This window comes from Balaenoptera ricei, chromosome 12 (genome assembly GCF_028023285.1).
Source record: "Balaenoptera ricei isolate mBalRic1 chromosome 12, mBalRic1.hap2, whole genome shotgun sequence".
Lineage (NCBI taxonomy): Eukaryota > Metazoa > Chordata > Mammalia > Artiodactyla > Balaenopteridae > Balaenoptera > Balaenoptera ricei.
In genome coordinates, this window is record NC_082650.1 from 71,332,768 (window position 1) to 71,354,043 (window position 21,276).

The 21,276-nt window shown below is 40.0% G+C and overlaps 2 long non-coding RNA genes and 2 other non-coding genes across 8 annotated transcripts in view; 3 read left to right on the forward strand and 1 right to left on the reverse strand.

Moving 5' to 3' along the window:
• LOC132376397 (uncharacterized) overlaps nucleotides 1-7,554 on the reverse strand; it is a 339,237-nt gene extending 331,683 nt beyond the window's left edge. The window contains exon 1 of the long non-coding RNA XR_009506286.1: nucleotides 7,257-7,554. This is a non-coding gene — a long non-coding RNA (uncharacterized LOC132376397). The remainder of the gene's footprint in view (nucleotides 1-7,256) is intronic.
• A 407-nt stretch (nucleotides 7,555-7,961) lies between these two features.
• LOC132376141 (uncharacterized) lies at nucleotides 7,962-12,200 on the forward strand. 5 transcript variants are annotated; one of them, XR_009506220.1, is made up of 6 exons: nucleotides 7,962-8,035; nucleotides 8,410-8,628; nucleotides 8,734-8,811; nucleotides 8,898-8,972; nucleotides 9,287-9,355; nucleotides 9,576-12,200. It is a non-coding gene; the product is annotated as an uncharacterized LOC132376141 (long non-coding RNA). The 5 variants fall into 5 exon arrangements; XR_009506219.1 differs by having other exon boundaries at nucleotides 7,996-8,035; nucleotides 8,571-8,628; XR_009506218.1 differs by lacking the exon at nucleotides 7,962-8,035 and adding an exon at nucleotides 8,044-8,130.
• Nucleotides 9,085-9,154, forward strand: LOC132376502 (small nucleolar RNA SNORD50). Its single transcript, XR_009506336.1, has one exon. It is a non-coding gene; the product is annotated as a small nucleolar RNA SNORD50 (small nucleolar RNA).
• On the forward strand, nucleotides 9,407-9,477 carry LOC132376501 (small nucleolar RNA SNORD50). Its single transcript, XR_009506335.1, has one exon. It is a non-coding gene; the product is annotated as a small nucleolar RNA SNORD50 (small nucleolar RNA).
• Nucleotides 12,201-21,276: the final 9,076 nt, after the last annotated feature.

Genomic DNA, 21,276 nt, shown 5'->3' on the forward strand with positions numbered 1-21,276 from the left:
CAGGAAGACGGTCTACACATACCCCTCCTGTGCTTGTGAAGGACCCCCTTCTCTCCCCACCAGGAATAGATTATAGCAGAAGGGCTGGCCGGGTGTCATACGATGCACATGCTTAAAGCAGAACAAAGAAAGTACAAATCATGCCCAGCACAGGCTGTGAGGACTTATTTCCATGTAAGAAAACGTTCCAGGCCCAACGCATGCTCTTATGCAGTTATGCAAGGGTCAACAGGCTATGCATGACTGCCTTTCCCTACACCTGCCTTATCTCTTGTTCTAACAAAGAATACAAAGACCTCCATTTGTATTCTGGAAAGGATCTCCTCTTGCCTTCTCAAGGATTTTGCTCCTATAACTTTTGCCTCTTTTTCCAGCATCATAAATCTCCACTCTCTACTAAATCAATCCCTTGAACATATAAAGATGCTCTAGTATCTCTCATTTAAAAAGCAGTCCCTCACTCTTACAACCCTCTCCAGCTACAGACCCATTTTTGCCTTCTCACCTCACTTACTCCTCAGTCCTCTTCAACTGTGCTTCCATCATCCCTATTCCACTTGAGACTGTGTTCACTGGTGATCCTCATGTGGCCAAACCCCACAGTCATTTTTGTTATCTTACTTGACCTTTCAACATTCATGCTAATTGACCTAACTCTCCCTGAAACTCCCCACTTTCTTTCTGAGATATCGCACTCTCCAGCTTTCCCCCCAAGGCATTTCCTTTGTTGGCACTTCCTTCTCTGCTGAAACTCCAAAGTTTGCAGTGCTCCAAGGGTCTGTCCTGGGCTTTCTCCTCTTTATTTATACTCTTTCCCGGATGCTCTCACTCAGTGTCATGCTTTAAATACCTTACTCATGCCAATGACGTTCAAGCCCTAACCTCTCCTCTGAACTTCAGGCTCATGTGTCAAACTGCCGCCTTGACTTTTCCAGATATATGTGATTTTTTTCCCCCTGATGTAGCTCTTTAACTTTACTATTTCACGTGCTTAAGTTAAACTCTACTATTTCATGAAGTATTCACAAGATTTTCTTCAATTTACAGTTGTCTGTCCTGCAACGAAACCTAGAGTACACTGACAGTTCAGTTTTAGACACTGGAAAAATGAACATTAAGAGATAAGATTCTTTAATTCTCGTATTTTTAAATTTTTTTCTTGAGGTATAATTGACATACAACATTGTATTAATTTCAGCTGTACAACATAAAAATTCGATGTTTGTCTATATTGCAAAATGATCACCACAGTGAGTCTAGCTAACACGTGTCACCATACATAGTTACACAATTGTTTTCCTTGTGATGAGACTTTTCAAATTTACTCTCTTAGTAACTTTCAAATATGCAGTACGGTATTATTAACTATGGTCACCCTGCTGTATGTGACATCCCCATTACTTATTTATAACTGGAAAATTTTTTTTTTAAGTATTTGTTTATTTATTTATTTTTGGCTGTGTTGGGTCTTCGTCTCTGTGCGAGGGCTTTCTCTAGTTGCGGCAAGCGGGGGCCACTCTTCATCGCAGTGCACGGGCCTCTCACTATCGCGGCCTCTCGTTGCGGAGCACAGGCTCCAGACGCGCAGGCTCAGTAATTGTGGCTCACGGGCCCAGCTGCTCCGCGGCACGTGGGATCTTCCCAGACCAGGGCTCGAACCCGTGTCCCCTGCATTGGCAGGCAGAGTCTCAACCACTGCGCCACCAGGGAAGCCCCTATAACTGGAAATTTTTATCTTTTGACCCCCTTCATCCTTTTCACCCACCCTCTACGCCCCACCTCTGGCAACCACCAATCTGGTCTCTGTGTCTTTTTGACCTTGGATTTTTTTTCTTCTCTTTTCTTTTTTTCTTTTTAGATTCCACATATAAGTGAGATCATACAGTATTAGTCTTCTTCTGTCTGACTTATTTCACTTAGCATAATGCCCTCAAGGTCCATTCAGGTTGTCACAAATTATAAGATTTCATTCTTTTTGATGGCTGAATAATATTCCATCGTGTATATATATACCACATTTTCTTTATCTATTCATCCACTGATGGACACTTAGGTTGCTTCCATGTCTTAGTTATTGTAAATAATGTTGATATGAATATGGGGATGCACATATCTTTTGAGTTACTGTTTTCATTTTCTTCAGATAAACATCCAGAAGTCGAATTGGTGGATCATACGGTAGTTCTATTTTTAATTTTTTGAGGAACCTCCATACTGTTTTCCATAGTGGCTGTACCAATTTACCTTCCCACCAACAGAGCACAAAGGTTCCCTTTTCTCCACCTTACACTAGCATTTTTTATCTCTTGCCTTTTTGAGAACAGCCATTCTAACAGGTGTGAGGTGATTTCTCACTGTGGTTTTGATTTGCATTTCCCTGATGATTAGTGATGTTGAGCATCTTTTCATGTATTGGGTTGGCCAAAAAGTCCCTTCAGTTTTTAAGTAACAATAAAAGACACATTTTTCATTTTCACCAAGATCTTTATTGAACAACATATTCACCGTTTTTTTCCATTACCTTCTGCCATTTTTCAGGCAACTTCATAATTCCATCTTCCCAAAACTTTTTATCTTTTCAAGCAAAGAACTGTTCTAGGTACCTTTTACAGTCTTCCAGGCAATTGAAATTTTTTCCATTAAGAGAATTTTGCAAAGACTGTAATAAATGGAAATCCAAAGGTGCAATGTCTGGTGAATATGGCGGATGAATCAGAACTTCCCAAACTGTAACAGTTTTTGCCTGGTCATCAAAGAAACATGCAGTCTTGTGTTATCCTGATGGAAGATTATGCGTTTTCTGCTGACTAATTCCAGACGCTTTTCGTCAAGTGCTGCTTTCAGTTGGTCTAATTGGAAACACTACTTGTTGGAATTAATCGTTTGGTTTTCTGGAAGGAGCTCATAATAGAGGACTCCCTTCCAATCCCACCATACACACAACATCACCTTCTTTGGATGAAGACCAGCCTTTGGTGTGGTTGATGGTGGCTCATTTCGCTTGCTCCACAATCTCTTCCGTTCCATATTGTTGTACAGTACCTACTTTTCATCACCCATCACAATTTGTTTTAAAAACGGAATGTTTTCGTTACGTGTAAGTAGAGAATCACATGTGGAAATATGGTCAAGAAGGTTTTTTTCGCTTAACGTGGAACCCAAACATCAAAGTGATTAACATAACCAAGCTGGTGCAAATGACTTTCAACACTTGATTTGGATATTTTGAGTATGTCGGCTATCTCCCGAGTGGTGTAACGTTGATTGTTCTCAATTAATGTCTTGATTTGATTGCTATCAACTTCAACTGGTCTCCCAGACCATGGAGCATCGTCCAGCAAATCTCCAGCACAAAACTTCACAAATCACTTTTGACACATTCGATCAGTCACAGCACCTTCTCCAAACACAGCACAAATCTTTTTTTGCATTTCAGTTGCGTTTCTACCTTTCTTGAAACAATAGAGCGTAATATGCCAAAAATGTAGCTTTTCTTCCATCTTCAATATTAAAATGGCTACACAAAAATTCACTAATTTTGATAAGCTTTTTTAAATGCACGCTGATATGACAGCTGTCACAACACAATCTAATAAAATTGTTTCGAATGAAGTTAAAGATAACTAAGTGTTGCTAGAGCCATCTTACGGAAAAAACTGAACTTTTTGGTCAACTCAATACCTGTTGGCCATCTGTATGTCTTCTTTGGAAAAATCTGTCTATTCAGATCCTCTGTCCATTTTTCAATTGGATTTTTTGGGGTTTTTGCTACTGAGTTGTGTGAGTTCTTTATATTTTTTGGATATTATCCCTTATCAGATAATTCTTATTTCTGAAAGCTGACTTTTTTCCCACTTTGGAATAAGTTAATTATGTTTACATTACCTAACTTAGCATACATATGTTTCCCATGATTTAACCAAAAGCTGTAAATGTGAACTTTTTTCTCATACATTCATTACCTAACCAGCTCTTTAAGTGTATTGACTATGTGTTCAAATGCTATCTACTGCAGGATACCTGCACACACTACGGTACTGATTTTAGGCAACTGCTGCTGGCCCTTTTTTCTTTTCTCCCCACACTCAGTTGTGCACATGACTTCACTCATCATCTTCATTAGTTTGCCAAATGGTCCTTCTCCAGCCCCAACTCTTCTCTTGGGCTTCAGTTCTACATTTCTGATGGTCCACTGGACAAATGTAACCAAATGTTCCCCTCAAAATCTACCACAACCAAAACTGAATCTTCTTTTTCCTGCTCCCAAATCAGTCATTCCTGACTTGCCTCTTCCTGTCAGTGGAGCTGCCATTCTCTTGCCTGCCTAGGCTCCACTCCACTTCCTCTTCCCCCACAGATCATCACATCCTACCATCTCTTCCTTCAACACAGCCACAGCATGTTCTGGGGACAGGATTATGAATCTAGGGTCAGAAGGACTTGGGAAGTTAGTTAACCGAGATCTCTATGCCTCATTTTCCTCATCTTTAAAGTAAACAACAGGATTGTTTTGAAGATTACATGATCCAATGCATACAAGAACCTAATAGCACATAAGTTCTCACCATACTTTGTTCTCTTCCCTGCCTTCCATCTCCATGGCCAAAATTATAGTGGTGTCCCTCACAATATCTCATCTAAATGATTGCACTAAATTTCTAAACACTGCTTTTTCTCTCCAAACTCTTCCTAAAACACTATTTGGTTCACACTATAATCTTACCTAAAAGTCTTTAATGAATGTCTAATTTTTAAAGCAGAGGTGTCTACACTACTATATATGAAATAGATAATTAATAAGGACCTACTGTATAGCACAGGGAACTCTTCTCAATACTCTGTAATGACCTATATGAGAATAGAATATAAAAAAGAGTATATATGTATATGTATATGCATATATGTATAACTGAGTCACTGTGCTGTACACCTGAAACTAACACATTGTAAATTAACTATATTCCAGCAAAAATTAAAACACAAGAAAAAAAATAAAGCACAGGTGTCTAAAATTGGGTGGTTACTTCTTACTAAAGTATAAACTCTTTCGGGAAGGGCAAGGACTTTTGTGTATTCACATTAACCTTCCCTGAAGCACAATGCATGCACCAGGGGCTCAGTGAACATTTCTTCCAAAAAAAATGATTAAAATGATGATCTTATCTGAAAGTTTGCAACAGAATATGAGTTGTTTTCAGTATGCTAAATTCTTCAAGGATACTTTTAATTTCAGTTCTGATCTTTATATGGTCTTTCTTAACTCACTTGAAATATTTGGTAGCATTTCGCTTGTCTGCTTTAGGTGTGGGAGCAATAACTGTTGGCTTCATCCCTCAGTATGTTTTTCTGTTCCTTGAAGAGATAAAAGTCTTGAATGAATTATGTACTGACTTTACAGTCATCAGCCACATTCACTGGAGGGCAGTGTTGTCACTAATCAGGCTCTAAATTCATTTCATTTTGCACTGCATTTGTTAGAGTTATCCGTTTATGAGTTAAAAGGAAAATGGGAGTCTTTTTTTTTTTTTTTTAAGACTGGAATATATATCAGATGTGCAGTACTGCACTTACCCTAATACAGCGGTTCTCAAACTTATATATGTATATGAATCACCCTAGACCTGGGCTGTCCAATACAACAGCCACTAGCCATGTGGCAATGAAGCACTTGAAATATGGGCAGTCAAATTGAGATGTGCTGTGAGTGTAAAATATACAATGGATTTTAAGGACTGAGTACATAACTTATGCTGATCATATATTGAAATGAAAATATTTTGGCTCTATTGGGTTAAATAAAATGTACTGGAATTAATTTCATCTGATGCTATTTACTATTTTAAATTAAAAGTGGCTACTAGCATATTCAAAATTACATATGTGACTCACATTTGTGGTTTATGTTATATTCCTGTTAGCACTGTCCCAGATGCTTGTTTAAAATGCATCCTGGGTCCCACTTTTGGATATTCTGCTTTAGTAGCTCCAGGTTAGGAACCAGAAATCTGATACTTTTTATCTCTCCAAGTAATTCAATTGATAAGTCAGGGTAGAGAATCATTGTTTTATACTGCTTTTGACCAGATGATTTTAAGGGTCTTCAGCACAGCAAACAGTGATTCAAAGAGAACAAAGGGAGTAATAGTTTTCGGTTTCAATTGTGTGACAATGGCCATCCCATAACAGTCATACATGTTTCTCAATTAGCAAAACACACTTCAAAATACAATCACAACACAACCATTTTATGGGAATGGGAGGAAGCTGGGAACAATTAAGTAATATCTATCACAAATCTAAGCGCACATAACCGTTGCCTCACTTCTAGAAATCGATCTTGCAGATCTTCTCACAAACTCACTATGATATACCTATAATTCACTTCGGCACTATTTGAAATAGTGAAAAGCTGGAAAGTTATGAAACTATGACACATCCAACTGAATACTATGCAGGCTATAAACAAGAAGGTCATCTCTATGTACTGATACAGAAAGATGTCTATGATATTTACCAGGGGGCAAAGCAAGTTGCAGAAAAGGACACAGATCCTATTTGCATGTGAAAAAATACGTACATATATGTGCATAGAAAGTTTCAAAAACTGTTAATATCGGTTACTGTTAATAGCAGAGAGAAGATTCCCAGAGACATGAAAAGGAACTTTTACTTTGCTTTTTATATCCTTTTGTACTGTTTTAGTTTTTTTAATATGATGAATATTCAAATTTACACTGTGCGTTACAAAATGGTTATTTTCAAATCTACATAACGCCCAGCCAAGTAAACACTTCATCGCTTAGGTTCCTGTTATTCGCTTATTCAACTAGTAGTTACTGACCACCTGCTTTATGCCAGGCACTGTTCTAAGGCAGAAAAATAAAGAGCGGTGCACCGGCGGAGGACAATAAACGCACACGTACATAATAACTAGTTGTTAAGTGCTATGAAGACCTGAATTTTCAAATGCCAAAATGTTCTAATGTCGCGTGCTCCCGTGTGTGCAATATACGTACGTATATTTACGCCTACTTACTAATTAATGCAATCGTTGCTACTGAATTGAAGTGTCGTTTGGATAAAGCATTCTGGGAAATTTCTCAAATTAATCTTTCTCCTGCATGCATTATAATGAATTTAGTACAAAAAAAATTTTAAATAGCAAAGCCTTTTTTTTTTTTTTTGGTTGTGTGAATTTAGGAAAATTACTTAGCTACTTCAGGCCTCGGTGTTCTCTACCAAGGAAGTGGATTTACCTCTCGGGTCTCCCGTCTCGGGGAGAACTCTCTGGGCGGATCAGCGTAACAGCAGCGCCCTGCGCCCGGCGGCGTGTGGGTGGGGCGGGTCCCGCGGAGCGCAGCTGGGCCGCGTGCCGAGCGGCGGGCCGGCTCTCCCGAGACGCGCGGCATTCTCGCTGTGGACCGGAGGAGAAACACGGTGCTTTCACAGACTTTTTTCACCCGAGCACTTCTGCCCGCCAATTTCTCTTTCCGGGCGTGCAGGGGCCGCCCGGCGTCAACTCCCGCAGGCGCCAGCCAACCAGCCAGCCCGACTTCTCGAGCGGGTCACCGGGTGAGGCCGCCCTACACTCAAGTCCACTGCTACACTCAAGTCCACTGCCGGCCCCGAGCTGCCCCAGCCGTCGCGGGCAGACTTGGCTCAGGGTAGGTGGTAGCCTCGCCTGCAAAGGCGGCCGTTCGTTTAAATTCTGGCGCCACTCCCGCGCCACGTAGAGCCAGACTCGGAAGCGACGGACAGCGGCGAGCCAGCGGGCGCGCGCCCCGGGCTGGGCGTGCGCGCCGCGGAGCGACAGTGCGCGCACCACGCCCCGGAACGAGCCCCCGAAAGAAAAGAGCCGCCTGGCGCTCTCGCGCCTCCCGTCAGGAGCCGGCCACGCCCCCTTACTCTACAGCGTCCAATAGATGCGAGAGGGAGGAGCGGCCTCGTTCCGGCTCGGGAGAGACTATATAGGGAACTGCTGGCGACACCGCTCGGTCTTTTACGTCAGGACTTGGGAGCAGACGTGTGGTGCTAGGTAACCGGGAGTTGTGGGCGGTTGTCCGAGCGACCTCGGGCGGCGCAGCTTAGGTTGGGGGCTGCAGTACGGTGAAACGATTACAGAAATTGGAGGTTAGAGTGCGGTGATGAAAACTTGGACGTGGGGAACACGCCGCCGGGCCACCACGTGTCCCGAGTCGTGGTGGCGGCCGGCTTCGAGCTTAGGCGTGCGGAGGCGGCCGCTGGAGGCCGCGGCGATGCGCGCGGCCTGGTTGTTACGCCCGGGCAGCCGCTGACTGAGCCTGGGAGGCGGCCAGCAGAAGACAACATTCCTGGGATTTGGGGGCGGGGGGTTACCCTTAACGTTAAGAGCAAGAGGCCTCTGATAGGGTGTTTTTCTCCCTTGGCCAGATCAACAGTTATTTCAAAACGGGCAGCTCCTGACTCGGCGTGAGACTGAGTTGTATTGTGCCCAGGTGGCGCTGTGTGCAAATAGGATTATTGAAGGGGAGGAGTTTAGTGCTGAAAACCTTGAACTATGACATTCTGTGAGAATGCTTAATTTTAAATAGATTCCCCGCAAGAACAATGGCTTTCGGTGCAACGGAGCTGTTATGTGGAGAGGCTGAGGTAAGGGTTGTTGGGGGCTTAGTTTTTAAACCGAAGGAGTAAACCTGTTGATTTACAGAAACGGTGATGGAGCATCATTTGAAATTAAGCTTCTTTTTTTTTTAGATACAAAGGAAAGTTCCAAAACGTATGAGAGAAGGTTTGCTGGAAAATGACTTGGTTAAAACCTGACAATCTTACCAGGTGTGTATTGGACTCCTATTAATACTTTGAGTCTGCATGTGTTTAGTCCACATGTAGAGTAAATGAGAAATTTTTTGTCCTCGAAGGAGCATCCTGCAGGTCGATGAATACTAATGAAGCTATGACCGTCACCGATTGATGATGAACAGCTTCATTTGAAAGTAAGTTATGTGGCTTACAACATCTACTATAGCATTCCGTAGTACTTGCCTTTTAATGCTGCTCTGGTTTATGGTAAGTGTCAGTGTGATAGAGCTTAATGGAGTTTGGTCTGATCAATGAGGAAAGCTATCCCGAAGCGGATTACCTGAAGAAAAGCATGTACGGATTCGGCTTCTGAGATAAGACCAATATGCAGTTATGAGATAACAAAATTTTGTTGCCTGGATTTTGTAACTGAGTTTTCTGTTAGCTTATGCCTCTTATAGGGGAAAAACTGTTACTTCACACTAGTGTTTTTTTTCTCTGCCAACAGTGACAGGGGTCGCTGTCTGCCTATTGAAAGGCCAGTTTGCCATGAAGTTCCTAAGGTGTAAACATGTCTGTGAGTAGAGATATTTTGCTTAACAATCAGTCAATCTTGTGTCCTTGGTCTTATCTATGATGATCCTATCCCGAACCTGAATTTCTGTTGAAAAAATCTTATACGGATCTGGCTTCTGAGATAGACCAATATAAGGACGACAGTATTTTTGAAAATTCCTTTAAATAAGTTCTTGAGATGTTGATAGTCTTGTAAATCTCAAATGTTCTTCCTTTTCTAGGGCTAGTGCCACGAGATTTACTTGTCTGTTGTATGAAAAACTGGTGATCAGGAAAAGCTCTTGCTTTTATGGACACGGAAAGAAAACAAAACTCAAGACAGATTATTTTCTTTAATTTTGAAATTGCATTTGTAAATAGATTTCTGAGCCAACATCGAATCTAGATTAATGCATCCATAAGATTCAAGCCATTTCTGTTTAATCATGTCACTGCCCTAGAGTCGTAACCTGTTAGCCAGTATATTATTGATACTTTCTAGCTCTGAAACTGTTTTTAATGGAAAATTCTTTTTCAGTTATCCAGACTTGTAATTAAATAATTTTGAGTGAATGTTTAGCCTTTGGTCACCTGTCTGAATTTAAAATGTATAATTGTAAATACAGCCAAGTGAAAGTTTATACTATTGTGGGAAAATCCTTAGTAGGGGGAGAAGACTTGGTTTGGCAATCATAAGGATCACAAGGGGATATGGAAAACCTTGGCTTTGTGCAGGGTACTAAGTATTACTGAATTAATGGAGGTGAAAGCAGAGAGGACCTATGACTGGGGCAAGGGGAGGGAAAGCCAGGCATCAAAACGATCAGTATACTAGCTGAATTGTGGAATATTTAGTCCTACTGTAATAGTAATATGAAAGGGTATTTATGCTAAAAATGGGGAGGAGTAATGCTGAAAATTAAGGAAGAGAGCACAGCATAACAATCAGGAGTCATGAGGGAAGGTCATTGATAAAATCTGGGTTAAAAGTGGTCAAACATTGTACAGAATGGATTAGTGTAAACAGTAATAGCATCTGATCTAACCAAGGTGGTTGGGCTCCATGCATAATCATTTTCCCTAAATAGCTGCATGAATAAATTGTTCCCAAGCCCATATTTAAATGTCAAAGTCAGAGTGCCAATGTTCTTGTCACCTTATAATGAACTCTTTCTTAAAATGTTCACCTGCCTCAGTGAGAATTCAATTTGGGGTCCATGCAGCTCAGTCAGGTTCATGAGACTGATAAGCCTGTAGTGGTCAGGCACATAGTGAATTTGGCCCAAGTATTAAGACAGTGTACAAAAATGGGGCTCTGAAAATGTTTCTTGCAGTCGTAAACCACCTCCGTGTACAGCATTGTGTTACATTGTTCTTTATTGCACTTATGTGTATTTGGAAATGAGGAAACATTGGCACTGCAATCTGCACCCTTGATCACTGATCTCCCTTACCCCGCTTTATTTGGTTGGAACTTTTACAACATGCTCGATAAGATCTGTTTCACACACTGACATCTTAAGTACCTAGATACCTTAACTACCTGGCACTTGGTTGTCAGTAAATGTTAAACGAACAGTGAATGATTAAAGACCAATTGGGATCTACACAAAACTTGCAGAGAAAACTGCCCTTTTGTCAGAGTTGGCAAACATCAGTCCCTTCAAAACAAGGCATGAAATGAATAAAACTTGGCTTTAGAGCCCTTTGACCTCTTTTCCCTCAGTTCCTTCTGGTTTTGCTCCTTTCCCTCCCAGTCAGTCTTATAAAGTATCATATTTCCTTAGTTGATAAAATCCAAATAATGTATGTATACTTCATTGCACTATACTAGGTTCTGCCAGGGAGGTCAAGGGTAAAACATTTACTATGTCCTCTGTCACATCAATAGTTGTACAAGGTACCAAGAAAGAAGGCAAGATACAGGGATGCAAAGAACTGAGGAGATTGAACAAGTGATAAATTTAGGCGTAGGAGACACCAACCAAAGATGGTATGCTGAGGGTGGTAAATTGAGAATTTAGGCATCAGTTGGATGGATAGATGTGGGACAAATAAGGTAGAGAATAAGACTGAAATGCTACAGTACCCCAAGCTTCTTGAGCAACAGAGAACTAAAAAAAGCTATCATTCAAATTCCCTGAAACTTGACATGTTTTCAGCAGGAAGAGACATAGTCACTTATTGAGCCCTACTGATTTTGCAGGGTACACAATTGACAAGAGATGAGAGTTGGGTCCAAAAAGGTACAATTTTAGTGGAACTTAGCTCAACATAGCAGCTTCCTTTTAAATTACCGATTGACTTAGTAGCATTTTTCTTTCGCACAGCAGAGGTCTTGTTACACTCTACTGGCCTTCTGATTTGTGAATGCTGACTTAGCTGGGTAATAGGCAACTAACTACTAGCTAAGACCAGGGACCTTAAGCTGTTATCTGGGTAAGGGATTTACCTTCCAGAACATACCTGCAACTTAGAGAGGCAGCGTAGATTAAAAATCAAAAGCCTAAAGACCTAAATGAATAGGACTGAAATAGACCAGGATCTCCTTGGTTAGGGCTGGTTTCAGATTGAAAGAACAGAGTCTTACATGTGTGTGATGTGAGCCAATATTTTCTCTGCTTAACACCATGCCTCCAGGTTATCTTAAAATACAGTAGGCTCAATCCTACCTTTTGGTGTTTTCTAAAATTAGTTCTATTACTAGAAATCCAATATCCACCGCACTTGGCTTCCCAATCAAGTGCCCTCTGAACTGATTATACACTTCATAATCCTTGCTGTTTGCCCAGCCTGTGTGAAAGCTTTTGGCTGTTTCATGATTTTTAAACCAGTTCACCCATTAAATTTAGAGCCTTTGAATCCCAGCCTACTAGGATAGTCTGCTTATCTTTTGTCAATTCCTCCTCCCTGGGGGTGGGACCCTCCTTCCCATATTTCCTCCCAAAAGCTTGGTTCCAGATCCAAATAGTATTTAAAGCATAGTATTTATAATTACCTCATGAATATTGCCACTGCCTCCGGCATTGTTCCACCTCACTGATTCTACATTTTGGGGTATGTACAGAAATCAGGTCAAAATATAAGTGTGCCATGAAGCTTTGAAAAGCTTTGAAAATCTTATGGACTATTTTGAGGTGGGGGGTCTTTCCAATATGAGAACCACTCAGTCTCATTCTCACAAGTCTTGGCCTCTTCCCCCCTGACCACTAGTCAGTCCATCTCTGAGGTCCTGGCATACCATGCAGCTGAGTTATAACAGGAAATAGATTTAATCTCGCAGAATCCCACATGGAGTACAGTATAATCCAACGTACTTGGGAACTTTACATTAGTTATGCTTACTCAGTTGATTCTAGTTCCCTTCAAAGGAGTATTAACAATGCAAAAAGCATTTCAGAATACAAATAGAATTCATCATTTGAAGAAAATAATATTTATAAATACAGTGCATTACTGAGGTCAGGAAACTGGATGTGCCCTTGCCTCCTAACTACTGAATACAGTTAAAGAACAATAAATGGTTCATTTTTAAAGTGTATAGTTTGATGAGTGTAAGTATGCACCCATGAAACCATTACTGCAATCAAGATAGTGGTTAAATCCATCTCTCCCAAAAGCACCTTTTTGCAGAGGCTTGATTTTGAACATGGTAAGTTTGAGATGGCATTTGATATCCAAATGAGATACGGGGCGAGATCTGAGCTGGAGAAATAAAATTGGGAGTCATCAGCATGTGGATGGTATATTTAAAGCCATAAGGTGAGATCACCAAGGGAGTGAATACAAATGGAGAAGTGGTCCAAGAGTTGAGTCCTGGGACATTCCAGGAGTAAGACATTCCAGGTTTAGTTCAAATCCTAAAGATGATTTTGCATCAACAAACAAAAACTGGGAAGCAGAAATCTGTTGTGAAGTTCAACTGCCACATCTGAAACAAACTAGATAGAAAATCAAGGAGTTCCAGAAAACAAGGGTGAGAAGCTAAGCAAATAGTTGCTTGGGGTAATGAGGCTGGAAGTTGCCTTGTATTTAATGCAGAGCATTGGTCAGCATAAAATTGAAGGAGTTAATATCCAAGGACAACTTTGCAAAGTGGTCTTCCGGAGAGAACAAGACGAGGAATTTACGAAGTGATAAGGGTTTTCATCAGACACCTGGACAGGAGGAGCAGAGCCATGATGGGCCAATCAAGGGTGTAGATGAAAGTGTTGTTAAAATTGACCTTGAGATCCAGGTTGATTAGGGGAAAAAAATTAGACTGCTAGAAAACTGTCCCAGGTAATAACAAAGATCAGATGTACTATAGAAAGATGATGAAAATGAGGTAAAATAAGATCCTCTCCAGTTATACTATAAAATGACCCATAGCAGTTGTATTTCTAATTAGTGTTTATCTCTCTGGCCCTATAGTGTGTTCTTTTCAAGGAGAAACTTCCCTTTCACTTCTTAAACTCTGTGCCTAGTATACAATGTAATGACTCCCATTACAAATTTGTCTAATTAAATGGAATTCAGTATGTATATTTAAGGTGGGCAATGATGGTATGATCTAAGTTCTCCAAAAAATAAAAGAAATGAGAAAAGTTGAAAACTTGTGATGGACTCAGTATTTGTGTCCTCCCAAAATTCATATGTTGAAGCCCTAACCCCAGTGTGGCAATATTTGGAGATGGAGCCTCAGGGGAAGTAATTAAGGTTAAATGATGTCATAAGGGTAGGGCCCTGGTCCAATAGGATGAGTGTCCTTGTAAGAAGAAACACCAGAGAGCTCACTCTCTCTCCCCCTCCATGTGCACCCACAAGAAAGAGGTCATGTGAGGATACAGTGTGGTGGTGGCTGCCTACAAGCCCAAACGAGACCTCAGAATAAAACCTACCTTGCCGGCACCTTGATCTTGGACTTTCCAGCCTCCAGAGCTATGAGAAAATTAATTTCTATTGTTTAAGCCATTCAGTCTGTGGTATTTTGTTATGGCAGCTCTAATAGACTAAGACAGAAGCGAAGGATAAATGGCCACTGCTATAATTGGGGGACTTTATATTTGGCTAAAGATTTATGAGTAATAACTATGAAAAAAGTCCATGCAATGTAATGTCTCTGGTTTTATACATTTTCCCTTTAGGTTTTTACGTATTACATTGAAACTGGATTGACAATGCACTTCCTTTTTTTTTTCTTTAAATGCACTTTCTTATTGAATAATAACAAACAGCTGCCACTCACAAAGCTTTACAACCTGTTTCAACATCAAGATCAGTTATTTAAGAAATAGGTAAGTTTTCAGTAAAAAAAATCTCAGTAAAGAAACTAGAGGGAATTCCCTGGCAGTCCAGTGGTTAGTACTCCTTGCTTCCACTGTAGCGGGCACAGGTTCAATCCCTGGTCGGGGAACTAAGATCCCGCATGCTGCACAGCGTGGCCAAAAAAAAAAAAAAAAAATTAGAAATAGAAATTAAACTATCTTATAAAGTGAATCTTATCTGAAGTCTTATGGTTCACAGGAAAAACTTTTTAACATAAATGAAATTAGTTCTTTTATAATTACCTCATATAGCAAAAAATGATTTAGGCTTACTAGATATTTCACAGTGTAAAATTTCCTTGTTCTATATGAACATTAAGATTGCAAAAAATTTTTAACTTAACACCTTTGGTAACTGATAGGTCATACCTATCATGATTTCACTGTTTAATGAAAAATACTCGGTATAAAATAATGGCTGACACTTCTATGGTTCCTTTTATTTTCCACAGTACTTTAACATACATCATCTTGGTTTCTCCTACAGTAACTCAGGGAGTAGGCATTATTAGTATTTACACAATTTATATATGAGTGAACTGAGAGACTTAAAATATAGGCTGCTTGCACGTCTGGAGCCTGTGCTCTGCAACAAGAGAGGCCACGATAGTGAGAGGCCCACGCACCGCGATGAAGAGTGGCCCCCGCTTGCCACAACTAGAGAAAGCCCTCACAGAAACGAAGACCCAACACAGCCAAAAATAAATTAATTAATTAATTAATTTAAAAAAATATATATATAGGCTGCTTAAGGTCTAGATCACTGTAAGGAATGATTTCGTCATCATCTGTATTTTGCACACTATAATATAGACTTTTTAGTTTGGGTGCCACATTTAAGAAGAACAGTGACAAACTAGGGGGCAACCTAAGGGTGAAGACAAGCGTTCTGGAAACCATGTCATTCTAGAGAATATTCTAAGGACTTGGAAATACTTAACCTGAAGAAGTGAAAATCAAGGGAAGGCATGATGACTATTTTTAGGTATTTGAAAGTACTTCATGTGGAATAATAGTAATATTAATAATAATCCCATCTGGTAGGTACTATGATTAGGCCAATTTTACAGATGAGGAAACAAACTTAGAAAAGTAACCTAATGGGCTTCCCTGGTGGCGCAGTGGTTGAGAATCTGCCTGCTAATGCAGGGGGCATGGGTTCGAGCCCTGGTCTGGGAAGATCCCACATGCCGCGGAGCAACTAGGCCCGTGAGCCACAACTGCTGAGCCTGCGCGTCTGGAGCCTCTGCTCTGCAGCGGGAGAGGCTGCGATGGTGAAGAGGCCCGCGCACCGCGATGAGGAGTGGCCCCCACTTCCTGCAACTGGAGAGAGTCCTCGCACAGAGACGAGGACCCAACACAGCCAAAAATAAATATATAAAAAATAAATAAGTAAAGATTACTATTAATTTAGAAAAAAATGTTAATATAACGGCCACACTAAAAAAAAAAAAAGATTAGCAGCTGAAATTTAAAAAAAAAAGAAAAGTAACCTAATGAAGGTCACATAGGAAGTGAGGGAATTAAATTGAAAATCTGGCAGTCTAAATCAAGAGATGGTGTTCTTATCCCACTAAATACCTTCCCCAGAGGAGTAGTTAACTGAAGTGTTTCTTTGGAAGACACAAAGGAGATCAATGAAATAAATAAAAAGAGGCAAACTGCAACCTAAAAATGAACTTTCCAATAACAGAATGTACTGTCTCCTTATCACAGTCTCCTATCAGTGTGAGCTGGAGGAAGGAGGCTGGCCCTAGTCAACTTCAAAGACCGCTTTAAGTCTAAATTCAGATTCTTGACTTGCCCAAGGTAACCCAGCTAGTAAATGACCAAGTTGACAACCAACACCTTCTATCCCTCTCTCAGTCCAGTGCTCAATCCACTGATAGTGTGGTGCCCCAATATTTTTCCTGCAAAAATTTAAATTTCCTCAGAATTCATTAATCTATGGGAATGGGAAAGATCGTACAAACCAAATAACTTTAATCAACTATTTTTATACAAAAGTACAGTTTGGGGCCTGTTACTAATGGTTGATCAATTTAATTACATTAGTGCGACATAGGCCTTAAGCAGACTAAACTTCTCTGGGGCAACAGTAAGGTGTATTCTTTGGGGGTACATCTCAATTCTGATTTTTTATTTTCATCACTGATGTAGACTCGCAGTTTAAATTACATTTCTGCTTCAGAAATGAATGCAGAAACATTGCTCAGAGTCTGACCACACACCCAGAAATGTCAAGATAGTTTTGAAATTCATGGACCTGTTTCCACATATCTGAATAAAGCTCAGTTTCTTGATGAGTTTTGTTTGCTTTTTTTAAATTTTTAATTGGCACACAGGATCTCAGTTCCCCAACCATGGATCGAACCCCCCCCCCCAACCCCTGCAGTGGAAGCGTGGACGGAGTCTTAACCACTGGACTGCCAGGGAAATCCCAAGTTTTGTTTGCTTTATATTCAATCTGTTCCTTTGAAGATCAAGGCACACTGAGAGGTTAGGTGTGGGGTGATTCAGAAATATCCTAAGGTTTCACTCATTTGTTCATTGAACAAATAGGTCCTGAATAGTTACCATGTGCAGGTACTGTCCTAAGCACTGAAGATACAGCTGTGAACCAAATGAACAAAATCCCTGCCCTTGTGGAGCTTACATTTTAAGAGGAGGAAAAGAAGGATAAATTATAAAGTATGTGAGAGAATGAGAAGCGACATGAAAAAGAAAATAGAACACAGGACATTGGGAGTGGATTTGGGGAGGGAGGTAAATAGTGTTGTGATTTTTAAATAGAGTTGACAGGATAGGCTTCAACGAGAAGGTGAGATTAAGCAAATACGAGAGTGAGGGATTGAGCTATGGACATATCTGAGCAAAGGGCACATTCCCAGGACAGTTGCCCAAAGACAGGTGCATGTATGTTAAAGAGAAGAAACACGGCACGCAGATCATGTCGGGTCTCATGGGTCATTGAAAGAATTTTGCTCTGAGTAAAATGGGAACCCCTGTAAAAGGAAATACAGAAACTGAAAGTATGAATTCATGTGCATGAAAACCTGTGAATCCTACCCCTATGGCCCAGATTGTAGTCTCTACCATTTACCATTAAAAGAAAACAGGGCTCATTGGAGAAATGACTGATTACGGAGCTGAGGCAAGAAATGTACGAGATGAGCCTTCTGCATCTTGCTATATAGTAGGAGAGCAAGAAAGCTATCAGACATTTGCGGTTGTGTGAAAAGAACTCAGGAGCCAACTTGGAGCATCTCCTACTGTCCAAATATGGAAATGTTGACTATTATCAAGGATGATAACTACAATAGACTGAGATACATAAAATATGTTCAAATCTGTGAATTCATAATGATACCTTAAAAGAAAAAAAACCTGATTTTGATGCTGTTAGAAGATGCTAGTGAACCAATTTATCAATTTCAGAACTGGCAAATAAGGGACTTTCCAACACCAACTGCAGTAACAGATAATCAGATTGAAAGTGAGAAAGTTTTTTATTGATGTATCCCAGTTCGTAACTGAAAAAGATTGACAGAATATCACCATTTTGTAACATCTCTTGAATTAATGTACCAGCAGTGATCATCCACGTTGGCTAACATAAAAACAAAAAGAGAGGGAACAGAGTCTAAGTGGCTGACTGGATGTTTTGGGGTCGTGTCAACAACATGCTACTTGAAAATCCACTTTCTGCAGGAAATATGCTTTTTTTTCCAACAAAGATGATATATTTATAATAAATAATTTTTTCCATCAAAGATTTTTTTTTCAACAAAGATGATATAATAATTCTTTCCAACAAAGATGATATATTTATCCAAAGATATTGGCACTCTCCATTGTGCAATAATGTCACATATCTGCAAGTTGTCTGATCAGGCTCCCCCAAAAGAATTCCTTGGGGCTTCCCTGGTGGCGCAATGGTTAAGAATCCGCCTGCCAATGTAGGGAACGCGGGTTTGAGCCCTGGTCCGGGAAGATCCCACATGCCTTGGAGCAACTAAGCCTGTGCACCACAACTACTGAGCCTGCACCCTAGAGCCCGTGAGCTACAACTACTGAGCCCACGTGCTACAACTACTGAAGCCAATGCGCCTAGAGCCCGTGCTCCACAACAAGAGAAGCCACTGCAATGAGAAGTCTGCGCACCGCAAGATGCTCGCCACAACTAGAGAAAGCCCACGTGCACCAACGAAGACCCAATGCAGCCAAAAATAAATAAATAAAAACAAAATAAATAAATTTATCAAAAAAGAGTTCCTTGGGTGAGTCTAACAAACAAAATCTAGAAAGCTAATTATTGACATGAATAAAATAACACGAGATTTATCACTTCAGCTTCAGTGGCATCTTGGGGAGGCGAGCTTGTTATATACACTTTAAACACTTCTATCAACTAGTGATATCAGTCCTGGCCATAGTATTGTTGTCTATCTTACTAAATAGCCATATCTCAGGAAGTACAATACACTCAATCCATATTAATGTTTATTCTAGATTTATGGTTAATAGATGATTCATATAATAGTACCTCAAATTTCTTTGAACATTCTTCTTAACTTAGAATAAATATAACCTACTAAACTTAGATTCCGTGAAATCCAAATATAAGAAACTGTCTCCTATGCAATTTTCAACTTGCCATTTACTTGGTATTTAAATTATTTATCAATTTTTAACTGAATAAAGAACAAATCTGCAGAACACAAACTTCCAGGGTAAGTAAAATATGATTTTTTTTTCAATTTTAGGCATAGGGTTCTGGGGTGTTTAAATGTACCTAATTTCCTAAAGGCTATAATTTTTTCTTTTTTACCTATTAAAAATTATATTATAATTTTTTATAAAAAAGTATCTTATAAGATAAAAATAAGGAGAACATTAAGCATAAAATTAAAATAACTCACAATTCCACCGTTTAGAGTTAAACCACTGTAAAAAAATTTTAATGTCTTTTTCTATGTAGATATAAATTTTAATAAAATTTAAATTTTACTGTATGGTTTGTTTTCCTGATTTTTTATTTAATATTCTATAATGACAATTTTCAATACCATTAGAAATTCTTCTACTCATTGGCAACATGGAGAACATTTCCTTTTTTTTTGGCCGCGCAGTATCTTAGTTCACCAGCCAGGGATCGAACTCCCACCCCCAGCACTGAAAGCACCGAGTCCTAACCACTGGACCGCCAGGGAATTCCCAGGAACATTTCATTTTAACGGATATTTAATTCCGAAAGACTGGAAATTTCGATTGCTTTGAATTTTGTCATGATGACAAATTATACAGCAATAAAAATTCCAAACAGTAATACTGCACTGATTATCTCTGGATAGTGGGTTTATATTACCATCCAAGAATTAAATGCCTCAGGTAACATATATTCTCACACTGATGTGCAGCCGTTCTAGTCCAAACTGCCCCCCAACAGGTGTCCTCCTCTATCCTAATCTTTTTATTTATTTATTTATTTATTTATTATTGAAGTATTAGTTGATTTACAACGTGTTACTGCTGTAATTATCAGATGCAAACTAGTATATACAGGATGGATAAACAACAAGGTACTACTGTATAGCACAGGGAACTATATTCAATATCCTGTGATAAACCATAACGGGAAAGAATATGAAAAAGAATGTATATATATGTATAAGTGAGCCTCCTAATCTTTTCCACCATCAGTCTACAGGGTAAGAAACTACCACATGTCCTTAACCATGTTTTTGTGCCTTCCTTCTACCTCCTTGCACTAATTAAAATCTGGTTCTCCCCTCAGGGCACTGCTTCCCTTTGCAGGCTTCTTTTTTTTTCTTTTTTTTTTTTTTTTTAATTTTTATTTATTTATTTATTTATGGCTGTGTTGGGTCTTCGTTTCTGTGCTAGGGCTTTCTCTAGTTGCGGCAAGTGGGAGCCACTCTTCATCGAGGTGCGCAGGCCTGTCATTATCGCGGCCTCTCTTGTTGCGGAGCACAGGCTCCAGACGCGCAGGCTCAGTAGTTGTGGCTCACGGGCCTAGTTGCTCCGCGGCATGTGGGATCCTCCCAGACCAGGGCTCGAACCCGTGTCCCCTGCATTGGCAGGCAGATTCTCAACCCCTGCGCCACCAGGGAAGCCCCTACAGGCTTCTTAAGTTCTCTCCTTCAGATGTGGAAGTTAAGGTCAATACCTTCCTTGCTTCCTACTGCCACTTCTTGACAATTATTCCTCCATTTTTATGTACAACCCCCTGATTTTTTTAGGCTCATCCCACCTGGCTTGCCACCCTTTGTTCTGACTTAAGGTTTTTATTTTCCAGCTTTCTAATTACTGCCCCTTATTGATTTTGAAGAGTTTGGGACCAGGTTTGCTGTCCTATTTTATGTCATCTGTCTCCCAATGTCTACACATCAATGTCCAAACAATCTGGCTTCTCAGTTGTTTGACTTCCTGTACACCATCCCTCCACACCCAGCAGTCTTATCTGGGATCCACTGGCCTCTGAGGAGCCATGGGTAGAATTCGAGGGGTCTATGAATGTGGATAGGGAAAATCTATGTCTTTATTTTCACTAAACACTAATTGAAGTTTAGCATTTCCTTCAATAATAAATGAATGCAATATACCACAGATTTATTAG